At 40.4% G+C, this 16,625-nt stretch overlaps 1 long non-coding RNA gene and 1 other non-coding gene across 2 annotated transcripts; one reads left to right on the top strand and one right to left on the bottom strand.

Moving 5' to 3' along the window:
- Window positions 1-2,374: 2,374 nt before the first annotated feature.
- On the bottom strand, window positions 2,375-2,481 carry LOC111767197 (U6 spliceosomal RNA). The gene has a single exon (XR_002799082.1). It is a non-coding gene; the product is annotated as a U6 spliceosomal RNA (small nuclear RNA).
- Window positions 2,482-3,157: 676 nt separating this feature from the next.
- LOC131274242 (uncharacterized) lies at window positions 3,158-11,988 on the top strand. The gene is made up of 3 exons (XR_009181451.2): window positions 3,158-3,262; window positions 11,035-11,203; window positions 11,885-11,988. It is a non-coding gene; the product is annotated as an uncharacterized lncRNA (long non-coding RNA).
- The last annotated feature ends 4,637 nt before the right edge of the window (window positions 11,989-16,625 follow it).

Below are 16,625 nucleotides of genomic sequence, written 5' to 3' on the forward strand. Positions count from 1 at the left end.
ACAACTGGTAGCAATCTATTTGTGCCAAAGACGTTTTTTGTTGTTTTGTTTTCTGAAGTCTGTTTATTTAATTTACTCTTTGTATTTACTATATTATGTTAACCAAACTAACTGCAGTAAACTTTACTAAAGCTTATCTGGCTCTTCAATGAACTTCTCAGACTTAGGTTAATTCTGTAAAGGGTAACCTCATACTTAACCCAGCTCTTACCAGTCTTCAGGTCCAGGTTTACACACTTCCAATTAACCCTAACCAATCAGTCATTATCTGTCAATGTCTCAATCTCCCATTAAAAACCCTAAACCCTTATAAGTCAGGGAGAAGATCTAAGGCCTCCTTAACTCCTGCTTCCCTACACAGAACTCTGCAATAAAGCATCTTTCTTTGAAACCCTGGTGTCATAGATTGGCTTATATGGGCATTGGGCAACTGATCTCATTCCACAAGACTTCCCTGAAGAAAAAGAAACCACACCTGTGGACAGGAGCTGCTTCTTGTGCCTGAGAGTTTCAGCCTGTCCTTACAGAGGGACTACCCTACACATTTCATTCTTATCTAGACAGCCCCAAAATTACCAAGGGAAAATCCAGTTGCTATTACCCAATTAAGGTATGGGAGATTATGTCTGGATACAAGAAATCCCTTTCAACATCTCCTAGTATTCTCATGTCCTGTGGTAATGTCAGCAGAAAACTACAACAACCCAATTTAGGCAGCAGGGTTAGCAACTGTAGAGTGGACATGCAGATAAGCAGGTATTCTCCACGGGCCTTCTTCCTAGTGGGTATACCTCAAAAAAACTTGGGTTGGCCTCCCTTGGTCTTGAGGAAACAATCAGCACATCTGTGGCTCCCATTTGAACCACTGTTGTGATGGGCTCACATGAGCATGAGGTGAATGATCATCTAGGATCCAGGTGGAGTGCTTGCGAGTTGATGGTAGCACCTGTAAAATTCCTACACAATTCCTTTTGAGCACATCTTACTTGACACACCAAGTGGTTTAAATTTTGGTTCACCTGGAAATTCAGCATTCAGCCATTAGTCACCTGCACACCTATTCCGTCTGGGGTGGCCAAGAGGAATAAGTTGGAATCCAGTTTGCCAGTTATCCCATAGCAAGTATGAGAGGCCTTTAAGGGAGATCCTTAGGTAAAGAGGAACCATGTAGCAGTTGTAATGGTTATGAATTCCAAAAATAGATATTGGATTAGGCTTCTAATCTGATCTGTACCTGGACATGATTGAGTTATGATTAGGGCATTGAGATAAAAGGCATGGCAAAGAACAGGGTTGAGGGTTTCTGATGTTGGAGTTTTGATGTTGGAGTTTGATGCTGAACACTTAAGCTGGAGCCCCAGGAAGTAAGCTCCCAGAGGAAAGAGAAGCTAGTCCCAGGAAGAAAGAAAACTTGAACCCAGAGAAAAGCAAGCCCCAGGAATGCAGGAATCCAGGAAGCCTGAATCCTCACAGACGTAGGCAGCCATCTTCCTCCAAATAGACTTTGGCGAGGGAAGTAACTTACGCTTTATGGCCTGGTATCTGTAAGCTCCTACCCCAAAAAAATACCCTTTATATAAACCAACCAATTTCTAGTATTTTGCATCAGCACCCCTTAGGCTGACTAATACATGCATCTTGTGACACTACCTGGTGATTGGCTGCCTGAGAGGCACTGGGTCCATGTGAACTGATGGTAAGGAAGCAACGTCTAGGAAACAGTGCAGGAAGAGGTTGGCTCTGCAACTTGCTCACTCATTTATATTCATTAGACTCAGGTATGCAGCTGTGTCAAGGATATCTTATCTGAATATATTTCGATTAATTAATTTTCAGAACAAATAAAACTTTCAGCACAATGCCTGGGATATGAGTGGCTCAATATAATTTGGTTGTCATTAAATTTTTTTTTTTCAAGATATTTTCTTTTTTTTCTTCTTTTTTTTTTTTTAAGAGCAGCTCAATGATTTGGGTGTTGGTTAGTATAATACCAAGAGCCTAAGGAGAAAAATACAAAATGGCCCTTAACACCAATGCCAGTATATGGTTACAACTAAGGATGTTACTAATTCTTTTTTTTTTTAATTTATTTTTATTATTGATTCTGTAAAAATATTACATTAAAAAAATATATATGAGGACCCATTCAACCCCACCACCCCCACCCCACCACTCCCCCCCCCCCCCAGCAACACTCATTCCCATCATCATGACACATCCATTGCATTTGGTAAGTACATCTCTGGGCACCTCTGCACCTCATGGTCAATGGTCCACATCATGGCCCATACTCTCCCCCATTCCATCCAGTGGGCCCTGTGAGGATTTACAATGTCCAGTGATTGCCCCTGAAGCACCATCCAGGGCAGCTCCAAAAAATATGGAACGCTTCACGAATTTGCGTATCATCCTTGCGCAGGGGCCATGCTAATCTTCTCTGTATCGTTCCAATTTTAGTATATGTGCTGCCGAAGTGAGCACTCATTAAATTATAAGTCTTATTGTGGTTATCAAATTATCCAACTAAAACACTCACTTATAATTAGAAAGTGCACTGCAGTTCTGACTCCAGTAAGAAGAAACAAGCAAAGAGTCCAAATGGTCATGCCAGTGACAATACTTGCAAAGCTAATTATATGGGCCTTTTGAAGTTTCCTTAATTATTTCTGACTCTGAGATGAAACAGGAGGAAATACAGATGAGGCTTAACCCAACTCTTTACTAGGGCCAATACTGCCTCCCTATTTAAGGAATCCTTTTCTAAGGTCAGCTCCATTTGTATTGTGAATTATGAAATGGTATTTCTAATGACGAGATGATGGGAGACAAGAAAAGACATTCCAATGGAGAAGGCCACCTAGACAGAAAGAGGACACATGCCTTTGACATAGAGAAAGGGAGAGAATGAGAGGTTTCCTTTGAGAAACATAACATATCCTAAATTGACCCTTATGAAAGGAAAGAGAAAAGAATATTTAAAACTTGCTAGAAAACATAAAATATACATTGGTGAGTATTTGAACTCAGTGAAATAGTTTCCCACAGATAATTTTTGAACGATGGTGTCCCTTTAAGACCAAAGATTCTACATTGCCATAGCATCTTGTGTTTATTTGAATCCTTTGTTTCTTTGGTTTTGGCTTAGGTTTGGTCTGGTATTCCTTAGTGTTTCTGGCTATGCAGGATTTCTGGGATTCAAATACTTGAAATTTTCATAGAAATTTCTCCTGAATGGGGACTCTTCACTCTCGGTGATGAAAAGGTACTTTCTCAGTAGTTCTTGTGATTCTCTTGGTTCAACTATCAGTCCACTGTATTCTTGTTTATCTGGTTTATTTTGTACTTATCTCTACTTCTAACAAAATTTTAATTAGATTACCATTATTCATGAAAAGGTTCACATAAATATTACATTCTTTGGAAGACTAAACTAACTGGACTCTCAACAATAACAATTATATTAATAGTTCTATTAAACAACATGGAAAGAGGTGCATTAAACCTTCCTGGCTTTAATAATCGTGCTTTAAAAAAAAAAAAACACATGCCGTCCAAATATGAATTGCCTTGCATTTTTTATGAGTGACAAAAATAAATTTTGGGTAACTCAGCAATGTTGATGAATGTGGAATTTGACTTTTGCCAAATTTATTTTCAGCAAGTAGATTTTACACAATACATTGGGTTCAGAAGTCATGATGGAACTTGCAGTCCACAGTAAACGACTGCGCTGATACAGTTCATTTCTCTATATATCAAGTATTATAAGGACTGCCTCATTTACTCTTATTATCAAAAATACCACCTGTAAAAATAAGATAATTAATATAAAACCAATAATAAGCAGTTTGATTTCTCTATTTTAGTTGACTTCAAATTCTCATGGAGCTTCTGAACTTTTTGAATCTAGGAAATCTCTTGTTGTAATAAATTCCACTTAAGCATAGCTCAAAGTGATGTTATTCCATGTGTCACTTTTCCCCTGGAAATAGTTATTCACACAAATGATAATAATACATAGAATTTTCTAGGACAAGTAGATGTCTTCAAGCAAACTCAGCTCTAGGTCTGTCCTCCTGCAGATTGAGCATTGGGGTCTGGGGATAGTTACTGAACTTCTGGCACATTTGTTCCCTCACCTGACAAGGAAAGAAAAGGAAGAGATCACTGGTTGATCCTTCCTATTTTAAAAAGACACCGAGCTTTTTGAACAATAGCAATGCCATATGTAAAAGTAATAAAGGCATGTGAGGCTGTAACAGGAGGCCTAAACCCTGGGTCCCCAGCCTCCTGAGCAACTGCTCTTTTGCTCCCCGTCTGGTGAATGTCCTCTGAAGCCCTGAGGACTAGCTTACTGACATGAGGTTTTGTCATTGTTCAAACACAGCATTCATGTAAGCACAGCAATGGCAATTTAAAATGGGCTAGAGGGAAGTGGACTTGGCCCAATGGGTAGGGCGTCTGCTTACCACATGGGAGGTCTGTGGTTCAAACCCCGGGCCTCCTTGACCCGTGGAGCTGGCCCACGCACAGTGCTGATGCACGAAAGGAGTACCCTGCCACGCAGGGGTGTCTCCTGCATAGGGGAGCCCCACGCGCAAGGAGTGCGCCCTGTAAGGAGAATGGCCCAGCGCGATAAGCACAGCCTGCCCAAGAATGGCGCCACACACACGGAGAACTGACACAACAAGATGACGCAACAAAAAGAAACACAGATTCCTGGTGCCACTGATAAGGATAGAAGCGGTCACAGAAGAACATACAGCAAATGGACACAGAGCGCAGACAACTGGGGTGGGGCGAAGGGGAAAGAAATAAATTTAAAAAAATAAAATAAAATGGGCTAGAGATACACTTCCCCGTATTTCAGATATAAACAGCCCACAGTGACCTAATATTAGCAGAAGCATGCTTAGCAACATTGGCAAAATTTCTCTAGCCTGTTCCCTCTTATTTATCTATTTATTTATATAATCTACCTACTGTTCTTGGTACAAGTTTACACTCACGAAACACTTGCCTACTTGAAGTACCTCCATGCTAGACCTCAGTGGTCAGTGCTTGCCTTTTTTTACATTGAATGATGTGTATCATTTCATGAACTAGAGTGGCATGTGGTGTCCCTAAGATTACACCCCATTTAGAGCAGTATTTTTAATAAAGAAATGCATTTCTAATGTGTGAATTTATTTTGAAGATTCCTTGTTATGCAAAAAGTAATGCTCCAAAATGTATTCACCAAATGTAATGAATGTGCCACAATGATGAAAGAGGTTATTGATGTGGAGGAGTGGGGGTGTGAGGTGTGGGGTATACGGGAACCTCTTATATTTTTTAATGTAACATTTTTTGTGATCTATGTTTCTTCAAAAAAATGCAATTAGGGAAGCAGACTTGGCCCAGTGGTTAGGGCGTCCATCTACCACATGGGAGGTCCGTGGTTCAAACCCTGAGCCTCCTTGACCCGTGTGAAGCTGGCCCATGCACAGTGCTGATGGGCACAAGGAGTGCTGTGCCACGCAGGGGTGTCCCCGAGTAGGGGAGCCCCATGTGCAAGGAGCATGCCCCGGAAGGAGAGCTGCCCAGCGCGAAAGAAAGTGCAGCCTGCCCAGGAATGGCGCCGCACACACAGAGAGCTGACACAATAAGATGACACAACAAAAAGAAACACAGATTCCCGTGCCACTGACAACAACAGAAGTGGACAAAGAAGACTCAGCAAATAGATACAGAGAACAGACAACCGGGGCGGGGGGGGGGAGGGGGTAAGGGAGAGAAATAAATAAATAAATCTTTTTTTTTTTTAAATACAATTTAAAAATAAATAAAAAGTAATAGAACTAGTGATTCTTTTTTTTAGGTTCTCATGATTTTAAGGACAAAGGAAGAAATGATCTAAAGAAGGTTAAAAAATAGGTCAGTAGATTCATTGATTATCAATTTTTTTAAGTATTATGTTCTTCCCATAATATGTAAGAAACATACTGTAAAGTCCTAAATCAAAGCACAAAATTAATATTTTATCATTAATAGAGATCACGGGGTACCAGACAAACCTAGGGATTGGTATATAATATTACTTTAAAAGTGTTTTCCTTATTTTTCTCATGATTTAGTCCTTGAAAGTTTTTTCATAATCATATCTGTTGCTTGGGAAATAAAGGAATTTAACTGCTAAATAAAGACTTTGGGTCTTTTTAAAAAAGGAATAATGTTTTATACTAACGACTAGAGCAAAATACAACATTTAAGAGGAAAACTATATTCTATATAAGTTGCTGACTTAAAATTACTTAAAATATTTCTAAGATGGGAAGCAGACTTGGCCCAATGAATAGGGCGTCCGCCTACCACTTGGGAGGTCCACGGTTCAAACCCTGGGCCTCCTTGACCCGTGTGGAGCTGGCCCATGTGCAGTGCTGATGTGCACAAGGAGTGCCGTGCCACATGGGGTATCCCCCACGTACGGGAGCCCCACACACAAGAGTGCGCCCATAAGGAGAGCTGCCCAGCACAAAAAAAAGTACAGCCTGCCCAAGAATGGCACCGCACACACAGAGAGCTGACACAACAAGATGACGCAACAAAGAGAAACACAGATTCCTGGTGCCGTTGATAAAGATAGAAGCGGTCACAGAAGAACACACAGCAAACAGACACAGAGAGCAGAAAACTGGGACGGGGGGAGAAATAAATAAAAAAATAAATCTTTAAAAAAAAATTTCTAAGATATCTTCAATATATTTAGTAATATCTGTTTTCCGCAAATTGAAAAACTAGTGAAAAATTCCTGATAGTTTTTAATCATAAGCACATCCATAAAAATTTCTAAAACCTATTCAGAGATAATTGTTTCAAATTCTTTGGAATAAATGAGGGAAGAAAGCAAGAACATCATGTTTCTGAATATTACCTTGAAATTCTTTATTCTCTTGACTGTTTACTAGGTGCATTTCAAATGGCAGAACATAGAAAGAGAACAGAACCGATCTCACATATAAGGGTTTAATCAGAAGTACTAGAACCTTCATTTGTACATAGCTAAACTACAGTTAAAAAACAGAGAATTACAAGTTTGCCTTAGAACAATTCTTTATTTTTAAACAAGCACCCAGAGCAGCAATTGACTACTTCCCTGTGAAAGAACATTCACTGGGAGTTCTAAGTTCATAACAGTCAAATACTATAAGCACCAACTATTAGAAGTGAATCCTAACTTGAAATAACTACTGTATTTTCTACTGCTTTCTTAAAAAAAAATTTTGGCCTGCAATTTTGTTATCATTGTATCTGTTGTATTAAATATAACCCAGGGAAGCGGACTTGGCTCAACGGATAGAGCGTCTGCCTACCACATGGGAAGTCCACGGTTCAAACTCAGGGCTTCCTTGACCGGTGTGGAGCTGGCTCACACGCAGTGCTGATGTGCACAAGGAGTGCCCTGCCACGCAGGGGTGTACCCCACATAGGGGAGCCCCACGCGCAAGGAGTGCGTACCATAAGGAGAGCTGCCCAGGGCAAGAAAAGTGCAGCCTGCCCAGGAGTGGGGCCACGCACATGGAGAGCTGACACAGCAAGATGACACAACAACAACAACAAAAAGAGACACAGATTCCTGGTGCCACTGACAAGGATACAAGCAGACACAGAGGAACACAGAGCGAATGGACACAGAAAACAGACAACTGGGGCGGGGGGTGGGGGGTTTAAGGCGGAGAGAAATAAATTTTTAAAAATAAATAAATAAACCCCAAAATTCCAGTGCTGGAGAAATAGAGTTGTTGGTTTTCTTGCTCATGTGAGACTCCTGGGTATGTGCTCACGGTCAGGAAGCAGCTTCCTCCCAGTGATGGTTCACGGTCGGAGGCTCCACACATCTTAGGGCTCCAGCGTCATCTGGGGCTGCTGAAGGAGGCACACATGGTGCTGAAGACTCAACTGCTTGTGGACAAATTAACCAGCCTGGAAGGTTGAGTGCCCATCCCATGAGCAAGCCCAGAGCAGCCCCTGGCCTTGCGGGAGATTGGACGTGCAGTCCTTGGCCGGGCAGCTGCCTTCAGCCCTAACTGCCCCCCAGAGGTGAAACTGGATCCCTGCAGCCATCAGCCCTCTCTGCCACTGCCTGGCCAGGCCCCCGGCACACAGTAACTCAAGCCATTTCTGATGGAGCCAACCTTATGTCTAAAGTGAGTGTGGGGCCATAGGCAGTGTGAGTGATGGTCCTTTGAGGAAAGTTTCTGAACCGTGGACCTGAGAAGAAATAGCTGAATTTAAAATCATAAACAACAAACCCAAAACTCTCAATAAGAATGCTAACCTAAAATGTAAATAATGACTTAAGGTATGATTCAGTTTTTGTAGGGGTACTTTTCTGTTTCATATTTTTGTTTTAATCCATCTAAATACTTCACTTAGGTTGTATGTATGTGTGTAATAAGAAAAAGACACATACTAATGTAGTAGTACATGAAAAAATATTTCATCATGAATAATGCCATTAATTGAAGTTGTACAGGTACAATTAAGCTGTTGTACATTTATTATATATTTTTGCATTCTGTCTTCCATGCTTATAGTCACAATAGTAATATTTCCTTTATATACCAGTAACATTCAAAATTTTTTTAAATTAGATAGTTTTGCACTGGTTAAAATGCCTAATGTGGAACCGGAATGCTAAAATGTATCAATAAGATAGTATTATGGCTCTTTTGAAATCAGTTCCCATAATAAAGATAGCTAAAGTCTGGTAGATACAGATTTCTAAAGAGTAAAATCATTCACCAGATGTTGGTAATTGTTTTAATTTTGTGTCTTTTAGGAAGAGAAATTAATAAGGCACATTTTAAAAACCCACAGACAGCTATCATATTTATATTTCTGTGCAAAAAAAAAACATTTCACAGGGATCCACTGTGTTTCACAGCATTTTTATTTTAATCATATTTTATAGTCACAAAACTACAATATATATAAATATTGCCTCACACTCAAATCACATAGAAGTATAGAGAATTTAGAACAAAAACAGAATACCAAGACTTGGGCCACCCCTTGAAATCAGTCATGCTCATTGGATTCTCACTTTGAAAAAAATGTTGGGCTTTCTTGACTCACGGTCCATTTTTATGGCCATATTAGTGTCCACTAAAATTTTAACCTGAATTTTTCTCTCAAGTGTCAGGACAATAAAATAAAACTTAAACACCTCCTTTTGAAGATTGAAGAGTTTTATTATCATGCAGAAGAGATATAGTTCATATGTACCTATTTCCATTGTATTAAATACAGTCAGTATTCTTGGGGCTATTCGCACTTTATTCTCTACTTCTTAACGTAAATATTAAAAAGACAATATGTTTGAGATTAAAGCCTACTTACATTTCTTCCTGCGGCATCCAGCCACTAAGAGGTCACAGATGTTACAACACCAGGATAAAGCTATATGTAAATTGTTCTCATATATGAAATAAGGTAGAAAAGCCACAGAAAAGATCGTGGAAGAATTAAATGATGTGACAGCATCTAATATTATATTTGAAAGGTTACAATAATTACAACATCAATGACAGAATAATTACCCATTATTAACTTTGATTATACCTTATTCTAATGGTAAACATATAAAATAGAGTTGTATGAAAATTATTTCTATATCTGCATTAATTTTATATTCAAATAAAAGGGATAGAAGAGCCATGTGTAGGGAAATATACGTCCTTTTTAGTAGAATCCTTTCACCTAGCATAATGTTTTCATCATTTATCCCTGTTGTAGGATATATCTGTACTTTATTCCATTTTATGCCCAAATAAAATTCCATCCTATGTTTATCCATTCTGTATTAATGGGCATTCTTCCTTTCATTTTCATAACAAATACAGAACCAAAAAAAAAAAAAACTCATACCAATGCAGTTGATAAACTAGTAATCATATATTAGTTGAAAACTTGGTCAAGGACCATGTAGTCTACTGCTGGAAAGATAATGAAAATAGAATCACTCTTGACTTAGAAATGAAAATAGTAATATAATATCTGCTGGCTAAGGTACATACAGCAGCAGAGCCTTAACAAGCTGTGTCAAGTGTTACTGAATTTAAATGCAGTCACCGTTGTTTGGGACCCACTCGGTAAGAGCAATACGTGGATCCCCCAGAGAAACTACTTACCACCTAACTTTGCATTGGTTACCAACAATCCAGCCATATAATTAGTCCTTTTTAAATGGACTTGTTGGCTCTGCCAAGAGAGTTACAATTCTGGAGTGTGTGAATGAGAATAAGATGAAGACCCCAGATGACAGCCCAAGAATTAGAACTTAAAATAGAAGGGGTTTTCCTTTCTATGTCTGGGCCATGTGAGCCACACATTTTTACATGAAGCAGTCTTGATGTTCTACAGAAACTAGACATACATTTTTGTTCACCTTCTTAGAAGTCTACAAAATGAACTCTAGGAAGCAGATTTGGCCCAGTGGATAGGGCGCCTGTCTACCACACGGGAAGTCCACAGTTCAAACCCCTGACCTCCTTGACCCGTGTGGAGCTGGCCCATGTGCAGTGCTGATGCATGCAAGGAGTGTCCCACCACGCAAGGGTGTCCCCCTTGTAGGGGAGCCCCACGCACAAGGAGTGCGCCCCATAAGGAGAGCCGCCCAGAGCGAAAGAAAGTGCAGCCTGCCCAGGAATGGCACCACACACACAGAGAGCTGACACAGCAAGATGACATAACAAAAAGAGACACAGATTCCCATGCCACTGACAACAGCAGAAGCGGACAAAAAGAAGAACACACAGCAAATGGACACAGAGAACAGACAACTGGGGTGGGGGGGGGGAGGGGAGAGAAATAAATAAAATAAATCTTTAAAAAAAAGTGAACTCTAACAGAATTCTATACATTTTTATGTATTTTTTAATGTGATAATTCAGATTTAATAGCACTAATAATTGGAGCCCCATATTTCAGTTCTATGATATCTGGACACAGCTTTAATTACTAACATTGTCCCTTGCCAATCTTCTCTTTAAGGGAAATTGAAAACCTACGGAAGAGACTCTGGGAACTGGATAGGGAGTTTTCCCTCCTTGAGAAGAAAGAAGCCCTCCAATCCTAAACAAATATGGGCAAAAGTTGTGTTATCAAGGTCCACTGTAAGCCATGAGAAGAGATTTCTCAGAAGAGTCAGCACAGTGCCCAGGTGAGAATGACCACATAGTCCACCAGGGACAACCAAAGTGTGACAAATGGCTGTGATTGCACATACACTCACACACACCCTCTCTCCTGTGGATCCAATGGGCACAGGCTCATTTACAGTTTAATCATGCATGGTTTAAGCATATATTTTTAGGTTAAGAGTCAAAGCGATCATGTTCTGAATTGATTCCTTTTGCAGTGCAGTGTATATTTCAAACAAAATGCTTTCATGATAGAAAGTTTTCTTTTCTATCAGTTTTCACTTCCTCATTGGAATGTTCTCAAACCTGCCATAGAGTTGTCACTGTGGCACATGAATATGGAGTCAGGGCTCAGCCTTCTCTATACTTTGTCCCTTTTCAAATCTGACTCTGACAGAGAGGTTTAGCCCTAAAGCTAATGAGGCTGACATTGAAGCCATTTCTGGGACTGAGTTGGATGATGTGGGAATGGGGTGGGGTGGCAGAGAGGGGAGGAAATTGACATCTGTTCCTTATGGAGGGAGATTCCAACATCAGGAGAGCATGGGGAACCAGGGGTTCCTTGGCTCCCTGGACACTGTCTCTGCCCTTTCCTGAAGGTCTTAGAAGCCCCCAACACAAACTCCTCTTTTCCCGAGTAAGCTCACTTAGGTTCCATTGTTTTCTGACAGATTTTTCTTATTCTTCTGTTTCTACCCCAGACCCAGAGTCAAGAACTTGGATCAAAATGGCCCCAGAAGACATGCTGACAATGTTTTAAACTGTACTCCATGGTCTTATTTAAACAATTATTTTTTAAAATTTACACATTTTGTTTTAGTTTGCTAAAAGCTACTTAAAGCAGTATACCAGAAACGGGTTGACTTTTACAATGGGAATTTATTGGGTTGAAAGCTTACAGTCTTAGGCTGTGAAAATGTCCACATTGAGGCATCCTCAGAGATGCTGGCTCACCAAAGGTCAGATACTGGTGATCCTGGACTCCTGCCACAGGCCAAGAAACAATGGTGGCTCTGCTGGAGTCTCTGCTTTCCCCTCCAGGTTTATGTTCTCTGTGAGCTCAACTGTGGATGATCAGGCACATGGCAGGGTTTGCTCCCCTCTCTCTCCTCTCTTGATTCCTCCTTGCTTCAGTTTCTTATTCTGCATGTGCCTCTTCTGTCACCCTATCCGGGGCCTTTTTTTCATTCCAACCTTTTTCCTGTATATCTGTGGCTTTGTACTCCTCAATTCATAAGACTCCAGTAAGAAGTTTAGGACCCACCCTGAGTCCCACAATCTCATCAAAAACCCTTAACTGAAGTGATCTAATCAAAAGGTCCCTTAGCTGAATCAAACCAAAAGGTCCCACATACAATAGGTTTAAATGCACAAGAATGGGTTAGCTTAAGAACATAATTTTCTGGAGTCCACAAAAGACTCAAAACAGCACACAACTCTTTCTGTCTTTGCAATTATATGTAACTGTGTTAAGACAGTAAAATGCATTGAGGTGAGAAGCCTAGTTAGCCAATTTGAAAAACCCCAGGCAAATCCAGAGAAACATCAGAAGATTTGGTTGGAGGAAAGTGGTTTTTCTGGAGTAGGACTTGGGTGATTGGAGATGGGACACGTTCATTTTAAAGAGCCCTGAAGTTACAGGTAAAGAAACTCTGTTCAGGGAAATTTCAGTCTCCATCAAAAGTTCCTCCAGCTAGGTACAAAGGACAAGATGGCAGCAGAGTAAGGAGCTTCACGAGTCAGCTTCAAACAGTTAGTAGCTCATGAATTGGAAGACAAAATATTCTTAAGATGTCCATTCTAACACAAGTTGATATACAGATTCAATGCAATCCTGATAAAAATATCAGCAGCAGTTTTTAAACAAATGGAAAACACAATTACAAAATTTATTTGGAAGGGTAGGAGGCCCTGAATAGCCAGAAACATCTTAAAAAGGAAGAATGATGTTGGAGGGCTCTCTCTTCCAGACTTTGTCATATTAACTAGCCACAGTGGTAAAAACAGCATTGTACTGACATAAAGATAAACATATAGACCAATGGAACTGAACTGAGTGTTCAGAAACAGACCCTCACATCTATGGTCAAACCGCCCAGGTGGCACAGAGCAGTCTATTCAACAAATGGTGCTGGAAGAACTGGATATTCATATCCAAAAGAAAGAAAGAGTACCCTCATCTCACACCTTATACAAAAATTATCTCAAATTGGACCAAAAATTTAAATATAGAATCTACAGCCATAAAGCTCCTAGAAAAAAAGGTATGGAAACATCTTCAAGACCTGGTGATAGTTGGTGGATTCCTAAACTTTACACCAAAAGCACAAGTAACAAAAGAGAACACGGATAAATGGGACCTCCTCAAACTTATACACTTTTGTAATTCAAAGGACTTTGTCAAAAAAGTGAAAAGGCAGCTCACTCAATGGGAGAAAATATTTGGAAACCACATATCCGATAAGGGTTTGATTTCCATTCTATATAAAGAGATCATACAACTAAGCAATGAAAGAGTATTCATATTTAAAAATGGGCAAAAGACTTAGACATTTCTGCAAAAAGGAAATACAAATTCCCAAAAAGCACACGAAAAAATGTTCAGCATCACTAGCGATGAGGAATATGCAAATCAAAATGACAATGAGTGGGCGGCGGACTTGTCCCAGTGGTTAGGGTGTCCATCTACCACATGGGAGGTCCGTGGTTCAAACCCCGGGCCTCCTTGACCCATGTGGAGCTGGCCCATGCGCAGTGCTGATGCTGTGCAATGAGTGCCCTGCCATGCAGGGGTGTCCCCCGTAGGGGAGCCCCACATGCAAGGAGTGCACCCCGTAAGGAGAGCCGCCCAGCATGAAAGAAAGTGCAGCCTGCCCAGGAATGGCGCCGCACACACGGAGGCTGACACAACAAGATGACACAACTAAAAGAAACACAGATTCCCGTGCAGCTGACAACAACAGAAGCAGACAAGAAGACGCGGCAAATAGACACAGAGAACAGACAATGGGGGTCGGGGGGAAAGGGGAGAGAAATAAATCTTTAAAAAAAAATGACAATGAGATATCATCTCACACCACACTTAATGGCCACTTAAAAAAAAAACAGTAAACTGCAAGTGCTGGAAAGGTTGTGGAGAAATAGGAACACTCCTTCATTGTTGGTGGGAATGAAAAATGGTGCAGCCTATATGGAAGACAGTTTGGCAGCTCCTCAGGAAGCTAAATACACAGCCGCCATAGGATCCAGTAATTACTAGTAATATATCCAGAAGAGCTGTAAACTGACACAAGCAGACATTTGCACAGCAAAGTCCAGAGCAGCATTATTCACATTTGCCAACAGAGAGAAACAACCCAAGCATCCATCAACCAATGAATGAATAAATAAAATGTGTTATATACATATGATTGAATACTACGCTTCTGTATGAAGAAATGAAAATGTAATACATATGATAACATGGATGAACCTTTAAGACTATGTTAAATGAAGTAAGTTGTACACAAAAGGAAAAATATTGCATGGTCTCACAAATATGAACTAAATGTGAAGAACCAATACACAGCATTAAAATCTAGAGTATGGGTTATTAGGAGAAAAGAGGAGGGCTAAAAAGGTGTACTGATGCTTCATGTATATAGAAGTTTTAATTAATTTGACTGTAAAAGTGTTAAAGACTTTATGTGCATTTTGTTGTTCAATTGAACAAGTACTTCCCATGGTGTAGGGATGGGCATGGGCCAGAGCTTTGAGCAGTGTTGTCAGTGTTGCAGGGTTCATGTCTCTGCCCTTGGCCATGATGAGTTAGAAGACTAATAATCTAACTTGGATGTCACACACTAAAGTACATGAATAAAGGGCTAGATGAGATTGTTATTCAGGAATGGGCAGTGGTGTGGCTGCTAGGGAGGGTGCAAGGTCAGATGAAAAAGAAGATGGGATGTGACTTAAAACCTGGTAGTAAAGAAAATCAGAAGGTCTGAACACCATTATGTTGGTACTGGCTACCTAAGTTAAGTTCTCAAAGTTTTAGCCTAAAATTATAGTTTCCTGAGATTCATCCATTCTTTAGCATCTCAACCATGGGAGCTTCATCAATATGGTGATGGTGAGACATGGCTGGTGCTTCATGAACATGATACGCAACTGTCTGAAAGACTCCCCAGATTGAATGAGAAGAGTATTTCCTAGGCAAATACTTCCATTGCTGGAGCAATTTGGCATTGTTTATGAATTCCAAAAATAGTTATTGGGTTATGTTTGTAAACTGGTCTGTCAGAGGTATCACTTTTAATTGATTAAATTATGATTAGGACTTTGATTGGGTCATGTCAATAGGGTATTAAGTCCCTGCCCCTTGATGAGCAGGGACTCACAGAGAAAAGACATGGCAAAGGACAGAGTTGGGAGTTTTGAGCTGGAGCCGAGGAAGTAAACACACAGGAGAAAAACACAAAGAAATAGAGATGGTTTCTTAGACATGGCAGAAGCCTGGGAGAGAGAAACAGAGACATCTGCCTGATAGTCTACAGCTGGCATTATGGAGAGAGCAGCAGCTAAGCCCAGAGAGAAACAGAGCCCCAGGAAGATAGGAACCCAAGAAGCCTGAACTCTTGGCAAACATCGGCAGCCATCTTGCCACTACACATGGCAATAGACTTTGGTGAAGACCTCATAACTGTAAACTTCTACCCCAAATAAATATCCTTTATAAAAGCCAACAGATTTCTGGTACTTTACATCAGCACTCCTTTGGCTTACTAATACAACTGCATTTAGTAAAATTAACATTCTTAAGTCTTTACATATTGTACTTGAAATTTTTAACTTAGATATTAAAAATAACATGATTAAAATGTACCTATTGCTTAGAAGTCATACCTCAAGTCACTGGCATTGATACACTCAGTGACTGTGAGAACCAAAGTAGGTGTTTGGTTGCTCTGTCCCACTCCTGTATCTGAGGATACAACTTATGAACCACATTAATTAATCAAGGCCAATTAAGCTCAACCTCCGTGAGGCCAAAACTCTAGCAAATTGGGCTGTGGCTGAATCACTTTGAATAAAGGATCAGTGAGGACCAATTGAGACCTTGCCTCCGTGACCTGTCTCTGTTGAGAGGTGGGATCCTTTTCCCACCACTTGAAGACAGGTGGGTTTGGAGACCACTGGGACCGATATAATAGGAGAAAAGATACCTGGTGCTTCTACCTAGAACTTTAGAAACTGACTTCTCCCGCTTTCTGTCCCTTGAAAAACTCTCTTTGGGACACCTGATCTCTGTGAAGGAGGTCTGACCACCCTGAAACCACCATGTGCAGGCATCAGGTTAGCCTGGCATCCCTTCTGGACTTCCCTTCTAAGGCAACAGAAAGTGAATGAAGCCATCCTGGATGCTGAAACCAGCCCGGGCATAACGGGAGCACCATCAAGTGA

This window comes from Dasypus novemcinctus, chromosome 18, assembly GCF_030445035.2.
Source record: "Dasypus novemcinctus isolate mDasNov1 chromosome 18, mDasNov1.1.hap2, whole genome shotgun sequence".
Classification (NCBI taxonomy): domain Eukaryota; kingdom Metazoa; phylum Chordata; class Mammalia; order Cingulata; family Dasypodidae; genus Dasypus; species Dasypus novemcinctus.